The sequence below is a fragment of the Pseudochaenichthys georgianus genome, chromosome 23 (genome assembly GCF_902827115.2).
Source record: "Pseudochaenichthys georgianus chromosome 23, fPseGeo1.2, whole genome shotgun sequence".
NCBI classification, from domain to species: domain Eukaryota; kingdom Metazoa; phylum Chordata; class Actinopteri; order Perciformes; family Channichthyidae; genus Pseudochaenichthys; species Pseudochaenichthys georgianus.
Genome location: NC_047525.1, coordinates 20,140,097 through 20,164,550, shown reverse-complemented (window position 1 = coordinate 20,164,550; position 24,454 = coordinate 20,140,097). Strand labels below are relative to the sequence as shown.

Below are 24,454 nucleotides of genomic sequence, written 5' to 3'. Positions count from 1 at the left end.
CCATATGTTATGGTGCTTTTTGCTTGTATGTTTGTATATAGGTGCTTGTGTTGAAATGTGTTTGGCATTAATGGGTTCAGATGGCTCAGATGTTGCCCACGCCTCACCATCACCCTCTCTCTCTCCCTCTCTGTTGGTCTGCATCAAACCCTGTCCGACAGCTTTGGCAGCTCGTCAAGTCTACTCTGCAAAAACGCCAATCAAACCACGGCCAACCAAATAAGCAATTAATCATTAGCATCCACGAGCAGGGTAGGCAAAGAGAGGAAGGGGGGCAAGGAGAATGGTATCAGGGTTTATTTGGGTGCACATATGACCCCATCCCCTTTCAAACAAGCACAAGCACACTCTGTTCCCTGGTGAGTACTGCGGGGGCGACCATAGAACAAGGGGATTATGTTCTTAATAAATCAGGGGATGAATTATGGAAATGAGCATGGGAAGGTAAGAATGAGAAACAACTGGACAGCATCTGTTGACTAACAAAACAAACTATTGTCCCGATTAGGTTTTCCTCTCCACTCACAGTAATGGCGATTAAATTATTAGTCTGTGATTGAAATGATTAAATGGGAGGGTGCGGACATCAGACATCATCCCGTTTTTAAATGGAGTATTTAAGGGGTTTACTTAACACTATTGTTACTTAATAATCAGGGTTAAGTTAAGGTCCCTTATATATCATCGACATACTGTATAAAGCTTAGTTCTCTGCTTTTCTACATAGAGGTGCCTCTTAAATATTAAGTTCCTTTAGTTCCAATTCACATAGGTCAGCATCTTTTGGAGAATTATAAAAACGTTCAACATTTGTTTTAAGGGTAGATATTTTCTGAGGGGTTTCAATCTCATAAAGAAAACTGCCTTAAAACCAATATGCTAGACACAGTGTATGGGAATAACACTTTGGAATTGTAGCCTTTGCAGACCATTAACATGCACAGAAACCTACAGAAAAGGGAACACCCAAAAAGCGTAATAGGGCCTCTTTAAGATACAGTTGCAATGCAAAGTATTGTATCAGTAATTGGTTGTAATGCTATCAACATACACATGCCTTCATTTTAGAAATACAATACAATTCTAAAAAAACCAATATTAAAACTCACTCACAGATACAGTAAGAAAAAATAACTGTGTGGGTGTTTATACATCTGTACAACCCTCAGTCAAGCTCTGCTATCTCATTTTATGGCGTGAATAATTTCCTCCGTCTGTTTGCTTAGTGTCGGATAGAGATCGCACGTTCAGTGGTACTGCCCGCCCTTCCTGTCATGTCTTCTGATTGGTCCCGACGAGTTGATTGTCCTTCATTGCTATCGGTGGTTCTTCTGCCATTGGCCAAGGTATGCAGGTCAACATCTGACCCCTGCAGATAATGTCACATATCCAATTGCACACGGGATGTGTCTGTATAATCCTGATTTGATTATGAAAGAACAGGAACATGATGTTGCTGTGAACTGTTGGTTAATGCTGGACTGAACACTGGAGCACTGCTTTTTTCACGTGCGCTTGGGCAGGGTTTTAACCCCTTACTTACAGGGGGACAAGTGGTGTTGTGATAAAGAACTGGGTAATGTGAATAATTTGCAGCTTTTCTTTTTACGCATTAATGTTCCAGATAAATTGCGAGCGGTAGCGTGGATAGCCTTAATATAAAGGCTTCAATGATGTAAATCCATCCAAAAAACATTGATCATTTACAGTTTCAACTAAGGCTTGCACTTACAGTACCTTGTTACAATATGAATAAACACACAAGACAGCCTCTATGACCCCTACCATCCGGAGCCTTGCCCGACACGAGACCGCATCAACTGCATCTTCAAGTCAGTAACTGTGAGAAGGAGAACGTCTGGGAGAAATGTGAGAGAACTAGAGAAAAGTGGCGATGACAGTAAGCAAATAGACACACAGAGAGATCTTGCTGGTAAGAAGGCAGTGGAGAACAGGCTCCTCTCCCAGGGGTCCGCTGGAGATTTCACAGCTGGATGCCTGCGTGGCTGTGCCAACACTCTCCCTGCATGCCCCCACAGATCATTAGCTTCATTATGTGTTTGTGTGTGTGTGTGTGTGTGTGTGTGTGTGTGTGTGTGTGTGTGTGTGTGTGTGTGTGTGTGTGTGTGTGTGTGTGTGTGTGTGTGTGTGTGTGTCCCTTTCCCTCTGTGTTTACAGCCCAGCAGCAGCAACGGCGATGATCTATGCGTTTCATTTGTGTCCCTCAAACCGCACGACACATGTCACCTCCGCAAAATGGCAGGGCGCCTCCAGCAGATGTATACGGATGATAACCGGCTCTATATGCAGTTAAAGGTATAACACAGCTCCGAGCCGTTAATATAGGGACATCTGCCGCGTCGCCACTGGCTGCTGCAGACACACACACACACACACACACACACACACACACACACACACACACACACACACACACACACACACACACACACACACACACACACACACACACACACACACACACACACACACACACACACACACACACACACACACACACACACACACACACACACACACACACACACAGTGGCATGTGAAGAATGCATTTTTGACAGACAGACAGACAGTCGCTTGTTGATATCAGATGCGTGGCGATGAAGCCGGATGATAACGTGGCATTTCTGATCTGACATGCAGAATACACGCATTCACTTCCAACACCACAAACAAACCAGAAGAGACCATTTAAAAACGATTATACAATGAAGATAAGATACTTCCTGTGCTGTCAGATATTTTTCTGAGTTCACTTTTACCTTGAGTTGCATGAGTATTAACTTTAAAGGGGCCCTATTATGTTCATTTTCAGGTTCAAATGTGTACTTTATGCCTCTACTGGGACATGTCTCCATGCTTTAATGTTCAAAAGCTCTTTATTTTCCTCATACTGCCTGTGCTGCAGCACCTCTTTTCACCCTCTGTCTGAAACCAGAGCCCAGTCTGCTCTGATTGGTTAGCTGGCCGGCTCTGTTGTGATTGGTCAACCGCTTAGAGATGTCCCACTCCTTAGTAAATCACGTACAATGTGTTGGAGCTAGCCAATAGAAATGCACGTTTTACAAAGTGATGTCACTATGTTACGGAAGTAGACAAAGGAGTCCAATGGAAGCATTTCAGGCATGGGGGAAGTTTGGGATTGTACGCCCTGCAGACCATTTACATACACAAACCTATATTACACACTACAGGAAAAGGGAAAACCGGAAGAAAAAGACAATCTGTTTTATCAACTTGTATTATTGTGTTTTGTTAGCGATGTGTGTTTCCAGGTCTAATCAACTGCTTCAGCCAACAACGTGTTATTATACTCAACACTACAATGATAAGCCTCAAGTTGTAATAAACTCTAACAACCTCTGTCAAGGTCAAATCAGTGCAACCAAGGTCAACTGGCAGTTTTGCTCACTTATCAGAACAATCCCAATAAAGATAAAATCGTAATCATGTGGAGGAAGTTCCGCGAGGTAATTTCTAAATTGTCGTCACGTGAAATACCTCACTGTTGACATTTGTCACCTTTCACTGTACAAAGTGTACCTTTGCAGTGTCTTCTTCCTGTGATACTTTGCCCCCAACGCCTGCAGTATCCAAGCAGAGAAAGCTGTTGACTTAGAAAACCATATCTCGAGTATGCTAATGTTTTTACTTAACGCTTCAGCTATGACGCTTGCTTTAGCCTTCAACTCTCTACAGCAGAGACATTCTGATATCTGCATTCCAGGCAGACACACATGAAGCTACTATATGACTATATATCAACTTAGTGAAAAGGGTGCGTTTGGTAAAAGGATAAGACATGACCTCTCTTAAATTGTGTGATGTTGATCTTTCTGAAGTGTTTTTGCTTTAAGATTAAGAATTCAAAGGCAGCAGTCAAACTAAAGATCTGTCTGCCTTCTCTGTCTGCATGTCTCCTTCCACAATTCTTCCTTTTTGTTTGCCTCCGCTCTGTCTGTCTTTTTTCTCCACTCCCCCGAGCAAAGGGGACAGCTGCCTATCCCTGATAAACGACTGGCATTTGGCGCGGCGAGAAAAAGGGAGAAACTGTAGTGAGGAGAGGGGAGGGTGGGGGAGGGGTGGGGGTGGGATGGGCGCGGCACATCGGTCGAGACGGCGAGAAGGGAAAAAGGCAGCAGGGATTAAAGAGCAGGGTTTTTGGCAGTGGTCACTGGAGGAGAGGAGGGGCGGGGCCGAGAAGATGAGGTCTAACCATGACCTAGATTCCCAGACGCCCAGACATAATAGGCAGGGCCTTACCCAACGTGAACCCCCTCACCCCCAACCCTCCATCTCAGTCAAAACAATAACAGAGAGGAGCTGCAGGAGGACAGGGGGCCCGCTTTGGGGATGGTTCCACCTCAGCCCCCCCGTGCACTGAGTCTGGCCTCTCTGTCTCTAACTCCTGGCAGCTGGATAGTACGTTGGCCCTCGAAACCTCTGGAAATTCCTGGAAAGGGAACCGATGGAATGTTGGGGCCATGTTTGGATACATTTCTGCCGGGGTCTATTGAACCGCTTCCAATTTAGTTCGGCTCTGGCTTGTTTCCTTTGCTGGGAGGATCCCAATTTCGATGGTTGCAAATTGGTCTGCAATCTTTTTGAACATGTTGAACTCTGTTGTTTTCAAGCAGATTTATTCGGTACATTTGCAAACAGATTAAAGTTATAGTAGGCAAATATTCATTAAAAAAACGGTTGGTACTAAAACAGCTGTGTATAAACAACAGTTATATTATTATTTTAGGGGGATTATGTGCTGGACTATTTATTTGACCAGAAACCTTCTGGAGTCTACGCTGGTTGCCTGGCAAATGGTCTTTTGTTCAACCTTATTCCAAATGTATGGACCATTGCTTCCGGAACAACGGGCCTCTTTCACCAATCGTTCTCAAGGAAAAGCCACTTACTGAGATTTCTACGAAGTTTCTGACACTGGCTAATTAGTTATTGTGTTTTCGTCACAGTTGGAGAATGATATAAGATTGAAATTACAATATTTTTTTATATTTAGAATGGACCAAACACATCACTAACTTCAATTCACATCAATTATGTAAATTGGGATCCATGCCATCCAATAATGAGTGCTTGATTATGCTATCTATAAGCCTACTGACGCTACTCAATATGACAGCTAGCATTCGCCCGGGGCATTTATCTGAGCTTATCGTATCAACTTCAATGTGCATTCATTTTATTTTCCATTAATCCTTATAACAACACAGGTAAGAACAATTCTCAATGTCGTGAACCTGAAGTAGACTTTTCTCAAGAACAAATTAAGGATACAAAAACTGTACCTAGCAACAGAAATGATGGATTAAATGCTAAAAAAAAATATGTGTAACCATACAAAATGATTGTGACTGATAATAACTGTTATCTTGGCATCAGGATTACAGCATATTATATGTCTGGGTATGTCTTTATCTCTCTGTCTTGGTGTCCTCTGTCGTCCTCATGCACAGTGAACCGGAGCTTATCTTGTACCCGCTGCCCTGGTGCTGGAGTCAGACCCAGACAGTCATTGCGATGTGAGATGTCTCTCTAGGACACGTCATGTGACCTGAGGCTGCCCTTGAGAGTTGTCTCTGTGTTGCTACTTATGAACCCACATTAATCACATGCTTATGATTGTTGGTCGACACACTTAATCCCCAGTTGGTATGCGATTTGGGTCCAGCATTTATATAAAAATAAAAAACCACATGCTCGTAGTCGGCCAAGAAGACCAGTATCAGCTGAATCTCCTTGCTCTGCATTTTCATAACTTTACAGCTACAAATGTAGAAAAAACGCTCCAAAAATAAACAGTATAGTATTGTGTTCAAAGCAGTTATGCAATTGAAGCTTTTTTTTTAGACCTTACTACCTCTCAGCAGCCAGTACTCCTCAAATAAAACAAATCTATCTTTTTACTTCGGGTTGGTTGATAATATAAATACAACAATAATCTGTAATCAGCTCAAAACGCCTCCTTGTTTTGACTTAAAACCTAAGATTACTTGCCTAATCTATACACCCCTGTGACGTTTCTTTCCTATGGTGGAGGAAGCTTAAACAAAAAGGCTAATTCCCTTATACGGGCAAATGGTGAACCAAAACTCAAGCTATTTGGCTGGATTACCACAGTTGGATTGCAGGAATATTTAGAAAGCTGAGGTCACTGGGTTGGTTTGGGTTGAGCAGAGATTGGGTTGTGAGTCAGGGATGGGGAGTTAGTGAGTGCAGGCGTGGGAGGATTGTGGGTTGGGTGCTCAGAGAGAGAGAGAGAGGCTCATCTCGACTCGCAGCCACCGGCGGCGACAGTGACCAGCCATTGGATTTGCAATCTGCAATCATTCCAAATAGATGCTGTGTATCCATAATAAGCATTTTGCACTCATGCAAAGTGACAATTTTCACTTAAATACAATCGTTGGACAATGTGACGGTCTATTTTTACTTCACGGCTGCCCCAGTGAGAGGATGAAATGGTAGCGTGAAAGAATGTAGGATTGAGGAGGTGAGCTTCATTTGGAAAGGTTGATTTTGAGACAGAAATAGCGGGAAATTGCCCTCATTCTGCCACAGAACACAATAAGGTCATTATGCAACTGTGAAAGGACCAAATACTTTAAAATTAAAAAAGGAGAAAGAAGATCCAACAAAGAGAGCTAGTACCGGCTAGAACAGTGAAAACATACAATCAGCGAGCTACTCGTGATCACCCAGGCTAAGTGATTGTAGGCGTGCTCTCAAACAGCATCCTCAACAGTCATCCACTATAACAGCTTCAGCTTCAAATCTGGCAGAACAGCGACGAATATAACCTCACTGCTAAAAATAACACAACACTCGGGATAAAAATAATCCTAGCAACTAATGTCAGGGGTGCTTCCTCCCTTTGTTCCACGCCGAGCAGGGCCTGTAGGCGAAAAATAAAGACAGAGAGGAAAAGGAAAAAATGAGGGCGTTAAATGAAGAGGAGAGAGACATGGGCAGTGAGAGAGAAAGCGTGTGAGACAGTGTAACACTGTGACAACTTTCCATTCTCTTTCTTAAGAGAGACAAGTGGCTTGGGGCCAACGAGGCCAAGCGGATGCCTTAATTACAGGGGACAAAGGTTTGGGTGAAGGTGGGGCGTGTTTGTGTGGCGGTCCTTGAGTGTGTGTTTTATAGGTGCCCTATTGTTTTCAGTTTCAGGCTCATATTTGTATTTTAGTCTCTACTGTGACATGTTTCCATGCTTTAATGTTCCAACTTCTTTTTCTACTGCCTGTGCTGCAGCACCTCTTTTCACCCTCTGTCTGAAACCAGAGCCCAGTCTGTTATGATTAGTCGCTTAGAAATGTCCCGCCCCTTAGCCTACAATGTGTTGGAGCGCTAGCCAATAGAAGTGCGAGTGTTACGTAGTGATGTCACTGATGTAACGGATGTAAACAAAGGACTACAATCGAGGCGTTTCAGGCAGGGGGAGGAGTGTGTGGGAGAGAAAATCCCCCTGGTGGGAACTTTGGGATTTTAGCCTTTGCAGACCATTTACATGCACAAAAAGTAAAACCACAAACAGGATGTAGAATGTAAGCTTATATGGCCAAGTGTGTTTTACTACAAGAAAGGCTAATGAAAGTTACAAGATCTTAAGGAATGCAGCTGGCAACATCACTTGACCTGATTTTCAGCTTGGTGACAAATATAGCTCTCTAAAATACCAACCATATCTAAAAATAACACTCTGCTGACTGCTTACAATCGAAGGTGCAGTCTTTTGAATGACACCTGATTAATTTTTAATTAAATGTGGCCACAGATTTAAAAACCCATCATTCCATGTGGGACTAAAACAAGGTTTAATTCCTGCACAACTCAATTGATCTATTTGAGGCTCTTGGAAGCAGCGCAGGTCCATGACATGGCTTGGGGTTAAAGTGGACTCTCTTATTACAGGGTTTCAGAAGCTGCCATTGGCTAAACCGTTTGGTGGTGGTACGTTGAATAACGGCTGATTGGCCCGAATGTATCTTTTCATCGTAAAACGGGCAGAGTAAATGAGGGGGCTGGTCAGCGCTTGCGGGCTTGGTGACATATGATACATCGCTGCTAATGTCACACACACACACACAGACACACACACACACACACACACACACACACACACACACACACACACACACACACACACACACACACACACACACACACACACACACACACACATAAAAGGGCATGCATAAAAGTACACACATACAAAAAAAAGAAAAATCCATATGCACGCAGCCCCTTTTGACAGCCATTGGTCAACAATCAGCAACAGGTGCAGCTGGTTGAGGGTGGCAACGTGTGTGTGTGTGTGTGTGTGTGTGTGTGTGTGTGTGTGTACACAATGGAAAACCAAGCCACTCTTTAACCCATACATTAGCTTTAAAACAGGAACACAGGGGACCTCGTAGTTAGCGTGATGGACAGCCTCGACCAATCCCACCATCACCACATGAAGAAAAGAGAAAATAACTGCTTTTTATAATTTTCCTCGAAAGAAACCCACTGAGACCAAAACCAAAATAATGCTCTGTGATTGCTTTGAGCATGCAAAAAGAGCAAATGTGCCGTAAACAAGCGCTTAGGCCTACTGTGTAAATAAACAACTCACTTGTTGCTCATGCTCCAGAGAGAAACTTAAATCGAGGAAGCAAAAAGTCACATTTTTGGGCTTCCTGAGCTCACACTGTGATCTTTTTAGTCGGCTTCCCTAACTTCCCTAACTCTCCTCTAACCTCAGTATTTCACCACGTCGTCAGGTGATAATGAGACGCTGAATCTTTTGGAAGATGAGAAGGCCGGTTAGGATTCAGCACTTCTGCTGACGCACGTCTTGAAACACATCCTGTATAACACGAACCTCTGGGTATGTAAAAACTTTGGGCATCTGTCGCCCGGGTTCACAAATAAACGGGCTGAGAGTAAAGTTGCCTTCGAACGTTCATGAAAAGTAATTGAGCCACAACATCTGGAAATCAAAAAATCAAAAGGGAAGAACACTAATTAATTCCCGTTGACTCATAATATAAAGAATTACAAGTTAGGAAAAAGATTTGGAGAATATGATATTTGCCAGGAAACGATTAGCTTAGCTTCGCATAAATAATGAAAGAAAGGGCTAGCTAGCTTACATTTACTTCAACCTCTGAAGCTTAATAGTTATTTTTACTTTGTATTTAAACTGTTTGTATTTAAACTGTTTGTCGTGTTCTAGATTTAGCTGCATATTAAAAATGAACTCTAATGATGAAGCATGGGGAAAATGAGGTATAGCCTCAAGGCTTTGCATTAGCTGCTAGTAGCATGACCACATTCCATACAGAACTGTTGCTTGGGTTCATTGTGGGTAATGTAGGCGTGAAGTTTTGACAAGAAAGAGAAATGCCTTGAAAAAGAAAACTGATAAATCTTGTTCTATTTCCATTTTTATTCAATTTTTAGTCATGCAACATTTAGTGCTCTTTGAGTGAACACGTTGAGTCAGACACTGAGGTTGGTCCCACTGCTCTGGAAATTAACTTCTGTTTTATTAAAAGATGATTCGCTGGCTAAATGGATTATTGAAACCAGCATTAACCCAACATAGTATTCCAGTCTTGTCGGAGTTGGAGTTGCAAGGTCATCATGTGACGACAGCAATTAACATTTCAGTCGGCGTGTACCTGCTTCTGCCAACTCAATGACACACTCCTCAAGTGTTTGGTGTCAGACCGACCTGCACTGTGTGTTTACTGCTAAACACTGCCTGCTTTCAGCGAAACAACATTTGTTTCGTGACATTTAGGCTTTACCTCGGACTCAGTTTGATATTATTTCAGAGGAAATGAATCGAAGATACCTAAACGTGGGGGAGAAGCTATTAAATTGATCGAAACTTATGCTAACGTGTTGCTCCGCTGACCTTGAAATGGCGATACTATTAACACTCCCCACAGTAAACGCTGGGTTATTATCCTCAGCCAGCGGTACCAAAAACGTGTGAACGGCATCATCAGGACATTATGTTAATGTCATGGAGGTTCAGCAGGATGGAGCGGCGCTAAGCCTCGCCCCGCTCTCCGCTACCTGGGCTGCGGAGAAGCACCCATGCATCCCACTAGTGAGTGATGGATGTTGATTGGAGGTTGTTACTTAGCACCCCGCTGAACTCCTGACCGCACACCGAGGGGGGTATAAAGCCCCCGACGCAAGGTCCAACAGCGGCAGGTGGAACATTACACATATGAATCGCATACAGGCACATATACACAGGCAGGTTTACACACAACAAAGCTACACACACTCACACAAAGCCCAAAGAGGATTTAATATCATATGCCATAATCAACCTCTAAGCCCGGAGAGAGGGGGTCTTTGCGATAGATGAGCTTAGAGCACTTTAATCCCATTTTGTTCTGATTATATTTCCTATTCTCATAACTTTTGGAACTTAAAACAAGCCCAGGTCAGGGTAAGGTCGACCCTTACATGACCCTGTAATGTACTTACTGCAAGGCTTTTTTTCTACTTTCAGGAAAAGTCACTGATTTTTTTTAAAAATTAATCAGCGTGGAATAACCACAGCGCTGCTCATGACCACACACACAGACTCATTTACCAAACCCCGGACACATCATCTCCAGGGAACCCATTTAAACAAGCATCTAACAAAACACCAGCGAAGAGAAAAAGCTGAAAATTGGATCACAACTCCCCCCCCCCCCCCCCCCCCCCTCTAAGCTCGCTCCACATGAGACAGGAGGGTACCTTTCTGCATTCTTCTGAGAGATGGGCTTATCCAACTGTAGACCCCCAGGGGCAGAAAGGGGGGGGGGGGGCGGGGGGGGGGGCTCACTGCATCTTTTCAAAATACCTACCGTGTATATTCTGCTGCTTCTTCCCAAAAGGGTAATTTATTACCCCTAAATAGACAAGCTGGTTCCCACTTACTGGTCGCTGCCAGACTTAGTGACTGTACGGCCAGATACTAACAGCTTACTCCTCTCCCCAGAGACCCTCCTGCTACCGTATATGGAGGGGGAGCCACGCTTTCTATTATGCGCCAGTCTAAACAAATCGCTCCTCTAAATGTTTTCACGGCTACACAGGATAGCATAAATGCATAAATAAATCAACGGTACAACAACATGGAAACATAAGGTCAAGCATGCGTCTATGAAAAAACACAGATTGTAGACTCAAACAACAGTTGGTATGTTTAGTTAGTTTAATGCTTATTAGCATTCAAAACAAGACGAACACAAAACAGGCTGTATGGAGAAATTCAAAAATATGTCATACTCATAAACCCAGAATATAATGTTATATGTGGTGCATATCAAATAGGAAAACTGTTATTTATAATGAAGACAGAGCTAAATTAAAATACACTTGAATTCCCTCACTCATAGACTGTAGTTTTATATATTTGTTGACGTTTTTATTATTGTTTTTATTGGCCCCTCTGTGGTCGTTTAATTGAAAAATGGTAGTCTGGTTACATACTCAGCCCCACATTTAATGAACAGACCTTTTGGTTTCCCATTTGTCTGTTTTTACAATCCAGCTCACCTGCTTAACACTGAGAAGACATTAAATCGATTAAAAAAGAGCAGCAGAATTAATCACATCATGTGACCCGGTGCAGGTTTGGAAAAGAGGCTTAAAATCACAGACTATACTAGAAATGTCTTTCTCTTTCCCTCTCTATCACTCTCTGGCTCACTCTAATTGACTAACTAGAAAGGCCCTAATCCTGACCCAGAAGAACATGTGCTGGGAGGTGGGGGTGGGGGAGAGAGAAGAGGAGAAAAGGGGAGGAGGTGGAGAGAGATACTTGAGGAGAAACAAGGGAACTCTGAAGACATGAGATACACAAGGTGCAAGGTTCTTTATTGTCAAACTAACATAGCTACAGAGTAATTATGTCGTTGACAATCTTAGGTCACAGGCTTCTCCAACAATGCAACACAATAATACAGATAAGCAGACAATACTAAAACAATATTAAAGTATATTATATTAAAAGTAATAAAAAAAGTGAGACAAAAAAGTGTAATAGTGCAATACGAGTCTATATACAAGTTATTGGAATGATATATTAGATAATAGATACATAATTACTAAGTAGCAGATGATTGTTGTGAAATTGTTTCAGCAGTTCAGGTGTGTAACAGTCTTATTGCCTGCGGGATGAAGCTGTCTCCGAATCTGGTTGTTTTTGTCCGGATGCTACGGTAACGCAAATTGAGTAGTAAGCAAAATATAGAGAGAAAAGGGAGAGAAGGTGGCAGGGAACTCATTAAGGGCTTATGCTGCAGGGATGAAGGCCGAGCAGCACCCCGGGTGAGGCAGGGTTAACTAATCCGAGCCACAGTTCCTCCCCTTGGATCTGGACTGTGCCGTATGCTTCGTACACACACATTAAAGCCCCTGAACCTAACAAGATTCCAGGTGATTCCTCTCGTCTTCACTCTCTCCTCCAATACATCCTGACTGAGTGATAAGGACCGTGTCTGGCCCGTCGCTGCTGTAGCTGGGGGTCAGGGAGAGTGCTTATTAACAGCAAACAGTTGGGGAGGGGCCAAGGCTCACCACTCTGAAGAGAAGGGAGCTCTCTGTCACACAAGCCAATAGGAATGCAGCACAATCATCATGTTAACTTGACCGTTAGTAGCCAAAAAAGAAATGGCAGAAAAAAACACACGTCTATGATACTTAAACGTGTTGTTCAGCAGGATAATCTCCACATGTTATTACTATATTTGTATTTTACTAAGCATAAATGCAACTGCCAGAAGCAAATGACTTTAGGCTATAACAAACCACATGACGGGTGGCGCAGTGGTCTGTGCATCTGATCATCAGATCAAGGGGGGCGTTGGGGAACTCCAGTTCGAAACCCGCTCCTGCCGCCACTGCGTCAGGCCGTTGTGTCCTTGGGCAAGACACTTCACCCGGATTTGCTCCTGTGGGTATTGTCCACAGTACATGTATGATATCAATGTGTACTTGTAAAAGCGCCTCGATGACTTCGAGGCGTGAAGATGGACGGTGTGGCGCAGTGTGCTGTGCAATGATCATCAGATCAAGGGGTGAAACTGCGTCTGTAAAGCCGTTGTGTCTGTAAAGCCGTTGTGTCCTTGGGCAAGACACTTCTGTATTGTCCACAGTGGTGACTGTGGACTGCACATGATATGTGCAATGTGTTTTTGTAAAGCGCTTTGAGCATCTGGAAAAGCTCTATAATAAATGTAAGGAATTCATTATTATTATTATGACAGTCGCATGGACCCGTGTCACCACTGCCAAGCTAAAGGCGGCACAGTTTTGGCTTTATCACTTTTATCAGTCTTAGAATAAAATGTGAAAATCTCGTTAGCTTGGGTTAAACTCAGACCTATTTTTAGTCGTGCAACCAAAAACACAATAAAAAAAAACGATGGAGCCGGTAATTGTAAAATGCATTACTCTATTGTTCTATAAGTGTTTTTGTGTTTGCTGCAACAGCTACAGGGATTCTTTCTTTCTTTGTGTCAGATTGTAGTCATATATGAGTTTCGCGGTTTTTGATTTTTGTTTGTAAGCTTTGTTTTCTGGCCATAGTCTATGCTTCCCAACCTTATCACAAATATGCTTTGTTGTCAAGACCAATTGTCATAATGGCAATAACAACCAAGGCTTACAAATACCAACATTTCCCTTAAAAGTCAGAGTGCAGTCAGATGACAAAAAACAGACACTCACTATCTTCCCCCTATCCTCAGCATATGTGTGACCGAACAAACAAGTACAACGTGACTGCCCTTTGAAAGCTTTAACACCTTAAATGAAGCCTTTGTGTCTGTATATAAAACAGAATAAAAACTCTCTATGCCCTTTCGCAGAAATCCTCGAGGCGAAGGGAAGTGAAGAAATGTTTCTCCATCTGTGTAGTCATGTGTTGAACTCCCTTGGCTCTATGTTGTCTGTCTTCCTCTTGTTCCTTTTGTGACTAGTCTGTCTATTTCTATCTTTTCTTTATTGGGTCTCTTTGTCAATCACTGTCAGGTTTTCTTCGTATAGATTTCTCCTCCCTCGCTGTCTCTTCCCCTCAGTCTGCTCTTTACTACATGTTGACACTCTTGCTCAGGAAGGGGAGTGGTCAGAGACTACTGTTGATCTTGGTTGTAGTAATATTTAGTTTAAACACTAATAGCTGATTAGCATTTAAATGTCAAACAGCCTGGAACAAGTGCACGGCGGCTGAAAAAGGCAGGCCTGAAAGTCCGAAAATAGCAGCGAATGAGACGTAAAAACACACATACTGTACATACTAAAGGAGCTGTAATAATACCCTCTCTTCTCAAAGATAGCAACCCGTAATTGAAGTGGAAATGCAACATGACAGATGGTAACCTCTTTTTACCATCCTTCCTCAGTACAATTCCAATTAAATGCTTGTTATGGTACTTAAAAGCCATGTAGAGGTACACAGCAAACATTATCATCAGTTTAATGTACAGTCGTCTGCATAACAATGCCTTTCAAAGGACAATTCCAATCGTGTTTCCTAAATAAATGTAACCTAAAACCATTCAACCCTGAACTACAATTTAACTTGTTTTGCATTGTAATGCTTTGGTACATATATGGAGTCCAAAAGCAATTTTTCTCCATGATTGCTAGTCTCCTCTGTGAAGCAGGAGGGTTGCTTGGCCTAGATTATCTGGCCTGGATACACTAGGGGGCTTTAATGGGAACTTAATGATATCAGTGCAGATTTACCTGGCCAGAGTCCTGCAGATAAATGGGTCAGAAGGATGAAAGGATGATGGAGCTACTCAGCAGGAAGGAGATCTAATCGTGAGATGTGAAGGGCTTTAAAGGAAGTGGGCGGGAAGGACTTTACCTTCCATGGCGGTTAGATTTGCAATATCCCATGAAAAATGCATATATCTTTTTTATGCGTTTAGGTCCGAGTGGCCTGACCAGTGCTATTTTTTGTAGTACCACCTGTGCAAAGTAGAAGCACATTATAATAAGAACCTGAAAATGAGCTTCTTTAAAGCCAAAAAACCTTTATTTCCAACTTATAACATGTGCTGTAAAATGTCTATGTTTTAAAATCTAGACGAATATTATGAAACAAAAAGATTGTCGGATTAAAAGTTGAACCTAAATGAGTGAATTTGTTGGTGAATTTAAGTCATTTATTTCCCTTAGCAATGGGCCCGTTTGATTGATTCAGTCTTTTTGACTCAAATCCAATCCAAGTGTCACTGTAGTCTGATCCATCAATCAAATCAATGCCGCCATTGATTTCCACTTAAAATAGCACTGTTTAAGTTGTCGATTCAAGCCGAGGCACACACGCCGTTCTTTATGCAACACAATCCCCGCCGCTGACATGTTGGCACGCCTGCAAAGCAGTCGGTCCATCTGTGCTTGGCCTAGTTTTGGTTAGCGTTGGTGGCGATCCAGACCTCGTTCTCAAAGGGGACAGACAGAGACACCCAGTGTGGCTTGCAATGGATAAATATAGCCATGACATTCAAAGGCTCTGTAGTTATGCTAGTTAATTCATGTTGGCAGGCACAAGATAATCAGACACCCCAAGCTTTGTTTCAGTATTGACGGTTATATAAGAGACATAACTTGACTCAGCTAGATTAAATATACACATACACACAATACAAAGTTTAACTGAGAACACATACAAGTATGGGCCTGCCTTGGTATCGAGGGAAAGTGCACTGATTGTCGTTCTCACAAATTGGATGCGCAGGTCCCTACTGCTGTGAGGTGTGTGTGTGTGTGTGTGTGTGTGTGTGTGTGTGTGTGTGTGTGTGTGTGTGTGTGTGTGTGTGTGTGTGTGTGTGTGTGTGTGTGTGTGTGTGTGTGTGTGTGTGTGTGTGTGTGTGTGTGTGTGTGTGTGTGTGTGTGTGTGTGTGTGTGTGTGTGTGTGTGTGTGTGTGTGTGTGTGTGTTCATACCAGCCATCAGCAATCTTGGCTTACCTGGCACAAGATAAAATAGAACGTCTGAATTTACGAGAAATTAGCGTATACATTCATGTGTGCACGAGTATGCGTACTGCGTAAACTCTTGATAGTCAAAGTGAAGGCTCCCGGGGGGGGGGGGGGGGGGGGGAAGTGTATTGATTAATGTATTTCTACTTTACTTCATTTATGCATTGACTGCTTCAGTTTGGAAAAAGAGCAATACAACAATACTATAAATGTTGAATAAGCTTGTCAACAATAAAGCTTACCATCACTCATACATAGTAAATCATACCTATAAATCAAAAGACTGATCTCATTGCCACATAAAGGAAGCACATGTTGGTGTGTTTATGGTAGTGTGGACACCTGAGGGCGGGACACGCTGTGCCTGACAGTGTGGTTCAGTAAGCACTACTGTGAATGAATGTGTAACGTGTAAGGTGAGCGGTCTGGGCCGGATTGAAGCGGCTGAGTTGGGTATGAATAATGGAAGTTGATGCAGTCGAGCCACGGGTGTAAACGCTACCGGCGTCAGTGCTGGCTTTTTTGTAAGATGGCCTGGCAGTTTGAATCCCTTTTAAAGACTCTAAGGGCTTGTGTCTGCATAGTGCCTTTTTCCTGAAAGGGCCCTTGCAGCATTTCATTAAAAAAAACCTCCCAGTTGTTTTAAATTACGACAACGATATCTTGATAACATATAACCGCTGTTGTATGATAGACTAGCTTTATCCCCTTGGATTTCATTTTTTGTTTGTGCTACTATATATTGGTTTTTCACCATTAAACCAACCGGAAGGTTATTGCTCTCACACTTTGTATAAATGAGCTCAATTTGACAGCCATAGAGCGGAGAGGACGATCCACGTACAGAAATAAAAAGTCCTACACACCCCGGCAGCAGCAGCCAGGGTCTTTGTAATGATAGTTTCTTTCTGACAAACACAGTCAAAAACAAGCTTATCCACCAATTACTACAGTGACGTATCAAGGCGCAGCGCTCAGATTAAATTTGCTGGGCATGGCGCTTTTTCTCGAGGCGGCGTCATGCTGTTTTGTTAAGGTTTCCAACTACGACATTTAAACACAGTCACAAAAAAGGATCCCTACAAATGGCAACCACGTATCCGGTTGACATTTAAACATCTTAGCTTGGTCAACAGCTTGTAACAATCATCAGCCATTTGCATTAGCTCTCAAAGTATACATGGTGTGTCATTGTTGGTAAAGCAACCATTGGGAGTCCACGATTAGATACTGTATGTTTACCAAGCTTAGGCCAACACTAGGCAGGGATATCCCCAGAACTCAGGACACTCCTTGGGCCAACTTTTCTCCACCTTTAGGACTTAGCATCTTTACTTTATCTATATTTAACTTGGGATGGTTAACTGTGCACACTGTTAACACACACGAATGCCTGGCTGCAGTTCAAGCAGGAGAGAAGGACTTCATTTGGAATAGATTGCACAATAGAGGAAAATCTAAAGAGATATGTGAAGCATCTATGGGCAATTAAAGCCCATTGGATAATTGCTCTTTGGGTTGGTAAAGGCATGAATCGCAGCTAAGTAAGTCTAGACATGGGTGGTGGTGAGCATTTCAAAAACATAAGCCATGATCGGACAATCCGAAAGGAGGTGACCTTTAGCAGAATTTTATTGGACGTACTCAAAACAGGATACATGATTGTGGACCCAACAACATAGCAATAAATAACAGTCATTACTTAACCTTGAAAAACGTTGACAAAATGTCACTTCATGGTCCACATAAAAACTGTTCCATTAAACTGACAGAAGGAATTGCAAAAAAGCCTAAAATAAGAGAAGGAATAGGAAAGCACTCTTAATTTTGTGTTAACATTTATCATGGTGGTGGGTTAGAGGTCAGCCACATCAAAAGTAATGATGCAGCGGATTCACAATTTGTATTGGCTGTATGTCAGTCACATCAGTCAGTTGATCTAATTGGTTATTTGTCATAATTACTACACTGTATTGCTGCATTGATTCAGGGGGCACTATTATGCTTTTTCCCTTTATTAAAGTGTTGTATTACACCACTTTGCAAAACAACATGTAACTAAAGCTTTAAAATAAACCAGAATTCAAATTCAATTCAATTGGAATTCAATTCGGAGTAAAAAGTACAATATTTCCCTCTTGGATGTATTGGAGTAATACAATATATTTGAAAATAATCTCAAAAGTGTACTCTAGTATTGAGTCTATTTACTTAATCTATTTACTTCCTTTTATTCCCCCTCGGGTTATCAAAAATGGAAGCAAACATGGACCTGGAATTTTCCCATTTCCACCCGTGCGTAATCGAGTCAACAAAAACTATTATGGGTCCGCTCAGCAGGTGGCACATGACTATGTCAGTAATCATAACCTACGCATTATTGTTGCCATATCAGAGCGTGGACTGTGTAGTATTGACATTCAACAGAGCTGGTCGTGGTCACTTGTCAACAGTGGAAGATTCTCGGGAGGGCAAAGACGACTGGAAAACCCATGAGGGCGCAGCAGAGAGCATGTCATGTAACCAAAAGGCTTCAGAGTGTCCTGAAGGAAGGCGCTGAGGGCACTCAATATCTGTTCCTGATCTCACCTCTCCTGTGTTCTTTTTTCCTGCTTCCCTACCCTTCCACATCTTTTCTCACCCCTCCTAATATCTCTCTCTTCTGGTACATGTTGTGCTTTGGCGCGTGAGTACCATTCCCTTGAGCGTGCTTGAGATAGCAGCGGCATGCCATAGCAGTACATTGTCTTCCCCATAACACAGTTGAAGATGCTTGGCCTCGTTCCACGGTTGTTCACACCTCCAGTGCCGGGGCTAATGATAGCCGTGAAAGCAGGCAATAGGTTCATATTGAGGGACAGTTTGTGTTTAGTAGCTTTTTTTTTTTATGTCCACAGTGTCTCCATAGATAGAGACATCAGGATAGCATGCAGAAGGTAGGTCACAGCTGCAGCCTCTCACATATTCTGTGCCTGCACTATAGTCTGAATGTTGTGGGGTTGTTTTAAACAGGTATGAAAAGTGTACCTAGCTAGGCTAATTCTACTAGCTAGTTTAGGACTAGCTGGTAACCTTTGTGGTGCTGTTAGCTAACAAAGAGACGCATATATCCCAGAGACAATGGTGGAGACCAAAAACAGAGTTAAAAGGAGTCCATTTTGAACCTGGAATTCAGGTTTAAAGAAAATAAATAGAAAAGATAAATGACAGCCAAGCTAGCAATGCATATATCAAATAGCGCATGTCCGGAGCTACCATTTAGATTTGTTCTCAGGAAGTTGGAGGGTTTTTCAATCCAAAACATGTGGGATTTTTTAATGGCTTGATTTTTAGAGCTGACTATCTTTAAGGTAGCTTGACATGACAAGATTTCCAAAGTCCTAGCTACAGCCCTGATTCACGTTTGGGAGAAGGTTTATTTGTCAGTAAAAATGTGTGCTTAATCATCCATTTGGCACACACAAAAAAGGCCTGCGAGAGCCAGATTAGAAAGAATACTGTGTATTTGAGACCTGGCATCAGGAGGCTGTTTATTATTCTATTTTTCAAAGTACATTGTAGGCTAAGTAATAACTTTTAATACGCCAACAGAGTGTCGGACAGAACATTCAGATCTCTACTTGCAAAATTGTGATTCATTTTACACACATTGTTCTTTTTAATCAGTACAGCAGAAGAAACGTCATCACAAACAAAAGCAAACAAATACAGACATAAAAATAAATGAGTTATAATCAAGACCGCTAAATCAATTACACAGCTAATCAGATGTCTGCTTTTTTGAAACCACGACATTTAGTGGAGCAGGTTTGTATATCTCTGAGGGAAAGAGAAAAAAAGTATCATTGAAAAGTGGTGACGCTCACATTATAATGTGTAACTGGCTACGTTATGAAACTTGGATCTCAGCATCACGTGCAGACGTGCAGTGCAGGGAGAGAAAGCCCACGTGCAAGTGGCAGGAACACGGTATGCTAGGGGTTGCAAGTACACAAAGTGATAAGTAAATATTTTAAGATGTGAGCAAAATGACACAAAAAGACACACTGGTGACATGCCGAGCCACTCTGGATGTTCACACCTTCGTAAAGTGAACTCTTGAACCCTTAAGGACAAAATGGAGGTCCCCATAAGGGGAATCATTAATGTTAGGGTGAAGACTTGGTTAGGTTTAGGGTTAGGGTTAGGCATGTGTTGTTATGGTTACGGTTAGGATAAGTCTCCAGGAAATGCATGTAAGTCAATGTAATGTCCCCTGAATGGATGTGTGTGTGTTTGTAACAGATGTAAACAAAGGACTACAATCGAGGCGTTTCAGGCAGGGGGAGGAGTGTGTGGGAGAGAAAATCCCCCTGGTACCCTTTGCAGACCATTTACATGCACAAAAACTAAAACCACAAACAGGATGTAGAATGTAAGCTTATATGGCCAAGTGTGTTTTACTACAAGAAAGGCTAATGAAAGTTACAAGATCTTAAGGAATGCAGCTGGCAACATCACTTGACCTGATTTTCAGCTTGGTGACAAATATAGCTCTCTAAAATACCAACCATATCTAAAAATAACACTCTGCTGACTGCTTACAATCGAAGGTGCAGTCTTTTGAATGACACCTGATTAATTTTTAATTAAATGTGGCCACAGATTTAAAAACCCATCATTCCATGTGGGACTAAAACAAGGTTTAATTCCTGCACAAGTCAATTGATCTATTTGAGGCTCTTGGAAGCAGCGCAGGTCCATGACATGGCTTGGGGTTAAAGTGGACTCTCTTATTACAGGGTTTCAGAAGCTGCCATTGGCTAAACCGTTTGGTGGTGGTACGTTGAATAACGGCTGATTGGCCCCGAATGTATCTTTTCAATGTAAAACGGGCAGAGTAAATGAGGGGGCTGGTCAGCGCTTGCGGGCTTGGTGACATATGATACATCGCTGCTAATGTCACTAACACACACACACACACACACACACACACACACAAAAGGGCATGCATAAAAGAAAAATCCATATGCACGCAGCCCCTTTTGACAGCCATTGGTCAACAATCAGCAACAGGTGCAGCTGGTTGAGGGTGACAACGTGTGTGTGTGTGTGTGTGTGTGTGCGTGCGTGCGTGCGTGCGTGCGTGCGTGTGTGTGTGTGTGTGTGTGTGTGTGTGTGTGTGTGTGTGTGTGTGTGTGTGTGTGTGTGTGTGTGCATTAGCTGGTGAATATGCCATTTAAAGTATGTATGTTGGTTTCCTTTACTTTCCAGGGAGGCGGGACCTGCTGCAGAATCTGAAGGGTCACCTGCATCATCTTCCATACTCACAAACCTACTTATCGGACCTTAAAGCCACTGTGTGTAGCTAAGAAGTGATTAGCGGTGTGTGTCTGAGTGAGTACAGGTTGTACCATCTTAAGTGGGGATTGCACTGTGCGCACAGTTCAGGTGTGGGGCTGTCAGAACACAGGAGCTAAAGCTATATGAGTCGGAACAGTCACCCCTGTTGAAGTTAACCCTTTCACCCAGTGTGTGTGTGGGTGTATACTTATGCGTATACTTGTGTGTATACTTGTGTGTGTGTGTATGAGAGAGAGGCAGAGGGGGTGTGAAGAGGTGTTGCCATCTTCTGTCACACATGTTCACACCAAGCCTAGCAGAAGGACCCGGTGGTTAGCAGGTCGCAATGATGCCACACCAGGCCTTTACGGATTAAACAAGTTTCAATGCTTGTTAATTATATTTGTTGCATTAGAGTGTTAAAGTTGCTAATGAATTCAAGCACTTCATTGTTGCCAATTTACATATATCGGTTATTTTGAAACGCAGAATAAATTACAGAGCTACTCCCAGAGAATTGGTTAGCTTGGGTGCTAATGGGCAGTTTTCACTAGTTTACTTTTTGGTTAGCACCTAAGGAGGATTTATTTTGAACTAAAATAGTAATCAGGCAGTGTTGTTGTAAGCATCACTGGTTCCCTTGACAAAAAGCCTACTTTTTTTTAAGAAATGAAAAAGCTTCAAACTCACAAATGACGTATGTCCTTATGTATTCAATTTTGTCGAACAAAATGTACAAATCTTATAATCTTTTGTTACCCAGAGACATTAGTTTGGGCATCTGACCTTGCTATCAGTGTCATTGTGTTTCAAACGATTCCTTTATATAATAAAGCCTCGCCCAAGGAGGTTTCGTTTTTGCTTCTTTGTGTCAGCAGGATTACGGGAAATGTACCCGACTTTCATGAAACTTGGTGGATCATGTGCCAAGAAAGAGCCCATGATATTTTGGAGTGAATCCAAATCCCGATGCTGATGCATGCATTATTTTTCACTTATGAAAACAACCTTGGGGGGAGGTCTTCGTGCCCCGAGTGCTCTTCTATTTAAATGAATTGTGTGACATGATGCCACTTTTACCTCAAACCTAAGAGTGCTCTTATATGTAAATGTCATATCTTTGTGAGTTAAGGGTAGGCTCTTACATTCTGTATGTGTTGAACGTAAGTGAACGTAATTCATAAAATAAGAAAAAGCAATGGGTATTACTAACCCTGGGATGCATTGAATGATTTCTCTGATCTATTCAGTCATTTCAATGAACATTAATTGTGAGGAATGAAGATGCAGTGAAACAGAACGAAGCTTGTGATAATATTTCCAGAGCTGATTATACTTCAGGCACATTATCTCTAACTGGACATTCCAGTTGCCACTCAACGAGTCAAATCAATGTTCCACAGAAATGATCCTAAAACATGGTGGTTGGCTTTTCCATTTCTGCATCTAGTGTCCTAGGAAAATACTGCATCTGCCTTTGTTCGAGGTTTCAACAAAACATGTAAACATGCTCCGAGCATACAGTAAATGATTTAACACTAAATAGTTATTAATTACTTTACCTAAGGGAGCTACACCAGAGCTGCTTACCCAGAAGCCTTTTAACTTGTTTTAGCACTTACCGTATTTACAATGTCGTTTTTAAACTATTTTGTATCTCATTAATGCATTGTTTTTATGAATCTGTTATTTATTGTGTTCCTCTCTGTTGTCTTGCTATTACGTGTTAATGATCATGTAAAGCGCTTTGAATTGCCTCTGCGTCTGAAATGTGCTATATAAATAAACGTACCTTACCTTACACCAAAGAACAACGTTTTGTTTATGACAATCTTTAAGCCAGACCCTCACTTATCAAACAAATCTTTTTTTTATTGAAATACTTTAACTGATGTTAATAATGCATGAGGTCATGTAAGGTGTAAAACAAGACATTGTGCAATTGGTGTGGCAACAAGAAGTAAAATAGTATAGCATTTCACAGCGTCCTATATTTGTTTAGTTTAATGCATGACAGGTAGCTTAAGCACAATTGTTGTTGTAACAACAAAAGCTCATTTACAGGTAATGACGATGTGTATGTGTGACTGCTGATATGGCCTGACATTGTAAAGTTGTAACAGAGTCACTTTGGGTAATAAGAAAATGTTTTTTTTTGCCAAGAGTTAGCTGACAATACGAGGTAAATATTAGGCTAGGACCAGTAGCTTGTTAGCTTAGCAAAACAAATGTGTAAAACGCATCCGTTGCTGTGTTGTTTTTTCATGTTTTCGTACATATTAGACAAAGACATTACACTATATTTTGATTATTGAGCTTTGGAGAAACCAATATGGCTTATTTTGTAACATTTGGACACATTTGTTTCCCCCTAATTTCAGTCTTTGTTTCAAGCTTAGCTTACTGCGTCATAATTAAAATACAGACGTGACAGTTAACCAATCTTCTTGTCTTATGCCTGGCATGTTAGCAAATAACAGTATTTTCCAAAATGTCAAACCTTTTCCTGGAGCAAGGAAGGTTTTGTGTTTGGTATTAATTATATTTGAATGCCTTTGTTTCAGTTTTTAAGGTTGCATATATAACAATTACAGTATAATATATTTGATCAGCCTCCATTCATTATGGAAACATAGCTTATTCTCAATAAAGGAAGTGTTGGATGGAAAATGGAGTCATAGGGCAGGAATGTCATCTCCAACACCAAGCTTATAATAAAGGTTGAAGGCAAAGGAGACTGAAAGTGAGTTACCATGGCATTCGTAGTTTAATTAACCGTCATTATGCAGTTTCACTTTCACTTCAGCACTGCTAGGAATGTGCTAAGACGTCAATTTGCATTTTTTCCTGCGGTTTGCATGCTCAGCCTTAGCTCCTTGTGTCCAGAGCCTCAGCAGACAGGCCTGCAGGCAGGGAACTTCCCGGGTCCTCCCCCCCCCCCCTACCTATTGGATTTGGTCTTTATTGAGGTCCCTGGATGAAGAAATTAAAACCTCAACAGGCTCTATTGTGCCAAAGCATCAAAAGAAACGGTGGCATGGCAGTGGCTTTGATCATGAGGCAAACACAGGCGGGGAGAGGGGCTGGTTAGAGGGGGAG

At 42.0% G+C, this 24,454-nt stretch overlaps 1 long non-coding RNA gene across 1 annotated transcript; it reads left to right on the top strand.

The window, feature by feature from the left end:
• The first annotated feature begins 1,264 nt into the window (after positions 1–1,264).
• On the top strand, positions 1,265–23,112 carry LOC117468310 (uncharacterized). The gene is made up of 3 exons (XR_004554459.1): positions 1,265–1,346; positions 2,179–2,316; positions 21,287–23,112. It is a non-coding gene; the product is annotated as an uncharacterized lncRNA (long non-coding RNA).
• Positions 23,113–24,454: the final 1,342 nt, after the last annotated feature.